The sequence below is a fragment of the Nycticebus coucang genome, chromosome X, assembly GCF_027406575.1.
Source record: "Nycticebus coucang isolate mNycCou1 chromosome X, mNycCou1.pri, whole genome shotgun sequence".
Lineage (NCBI taxonomy): Eukaryota > Metazoa > Chordata > Mammalia > Primates > Lorisidae > Nycticebus > Nycticebus coucang.
This window is the reverse complement of record NC_069804.1, coordinates 116,548,134-116,550,239: the sequence shown is the minus strand read 5'-3', so window position 1 is coordinate 116,550,239 and position 2,106 is coordinate 116,548,134. Positions and strand designations below refer to the sequence as shown.

The 2,106-nt window shown below is 37.1% G+C and overlaps 1 pseudogene; it reads right to left on the bottom strand.

The window, feature by feature from the left end:
• Positions 1–736: 736 nt before the first annotated feature.
• On the bottom strand, positions 737–856 carry LOC128578575 (uncharacterized; annotated as a pseudogene).
• Between the last annotated feature and the right edge of the window lie 1,250 nt (positions 857–2,106).

The window sequence follows — 2,106 nt, the reverse complement described above, 5'->3', positions numbered from 1 at the left end:
GCATTTCTGCCATCATACATATGTTGGAGTTCATGTCCAATATATTTACTTACATGGAATCATAGAGATTTTTATTTTTAGAGCTAGAACTGGATTCTTTAATTCACCTTATGTATTTTTAGATTGATTGATTTTGTTGCCTATATCAAAACTTTATTCTTGTTTTGATTGATGAATGATATTCCAGTGTATGGTTATACTACAAATTGTAGCATCCATTCACCTATTGGTTGATAATTGGGTCATATCCAATTTGGGCTTTTTGGAAATGAATATTTTTGAATAAATCTGTTATGAAAATATGCTTGCTTTCTACAGGACAAGTGCTTGGGAGATAATGGCTGGATAATATAGTAGATAGAAGATTAATATTGTAAAAAATTTCCAAACTGCTGTAAGTACGTGTATTATTTTTCACTGCCACCAGTAGCATATGAGAGTTTCATCCTCTACAAATTCACAGTTGCTTAGTATGTTCAGTCTTTTTCCCTTTAGTCATTCTTACAGGAGTTTAGTAGGATCTCATTGTAGTTTTCATTTATATTTTGCTAAAGACTAATGAGACTGAGTTTCTTTTTATGTGCTTGTATGACATTTGTGTATCTTCTGTAGTGGAGTGTCTATGCCCATTTATTATTGGAGTGTCTTTTTTTTTAAATGAGTTTTGTGAGATTTTCTACATTTTTAGATTTAAGTCATTTACAAGGTATACGATTTTGAAATATTTTTTTTCCCAGTCAGGTAATTGTCTTTTTATTCACTCAACAGTGTTTTTTTTATGTAGAGAATGTATGAGATATTAAACTAATAAAAATAGATACTACACATAATATTAGCCAAAAGGCAAAAAGTATATCAATAGTGTGTTTGGAAAAGGTGAAGCTTTAAATTAAAGCAATCCAATTTATTCATTTCTTCATTTATACTTTGTGTGTGTTGTGTCTCATGAAATCTTAGCCTAGCTCAAAGTTAAGAATTTTTCATGTATTTCCTGGTAGGCATTTTGTGGTTTTATATTTTATATTTAGATCTATAATCAATGTTGTGTTTACTTTTGTATTTGGTAATATGGATGACAGTTTATATTTGTGAATATGGGTATTCATTTGTCCCAGTACAATTTGTTGAATAGACTATCCTGTATCCACTGAATTTGCTTTTGCATCTTTGTAAAAATATAGGTGTATTTTGAGATTCTTTATACTGCTCTTTGATTTACATGGTCTACATTTTTACCTCAATGACAATAGGACATTGCCTTAATTACTGCACATTTCTAGGGGGTACTGAAACCAAGTAATGTTCATTTTCATAGTCTACAATGTTTTCATTTCCACATTTTTTTTTTTTTGAGACAGAGTCTCACTATGTTACCCCCTGGGTAGAGTGCCATGGCTTCACAGTTCACAGCAACCTCAAACTCTTAGTCTTAAGCAATTATCTTGCCTCAGCCTCCCAAGTAGCTGGGACTACAGGTGCCCACCACAACACATGGCTATTTTTTGTTACAGTTGTCTTTGTTGTTTAGCAGGCCGGGGCTGGGTTCTAACCCGCCAACCTCAGTGTATGTGGCTGGCGCCATACCACTGTGCTACGGATGCCAAGCCTCCACATAAATTTTATAAGAAACATGTTAATTGGAGAGAGAGCAAGATGGTGTCAGAGTAACAGCTTCCTTGCATCTGGGCACCGTGAGTCTGGGGAGATAAGACTCCAGGCATCTCTGGCTGGTTGGATCTGCTTATAATCCTCCCTTTGAGGATACAGTAAGTCAGCGAGAGACTTCTGGATCCCAAGAGGAGGACAAAAACAGTGGAAAACTTGCAAGTGGTCAGGTGTGTTCAATCCGCCTAATCCCGCCAATAGCTGTAAGTACAGTAGCAGCGAGACTGCAAACCGGAAAGGTCTTACCTGTGAACTGCTTTGGTGTTTTTGGACTTGGCACTCAGTTGAACTGCCTTGGGGAGAGCTTGAGCAGGAGTGCAGAGAACTCTGGGCGTTGTCTAGGGCCCCAGACTGAGCTGCTGAGGCGGACGGAGTTAATAGTGTTTGGCTGTTGGCTGCAGGGAGCCATTGGGAGAGAACTGCCCCAGCAAGGTCCAACTT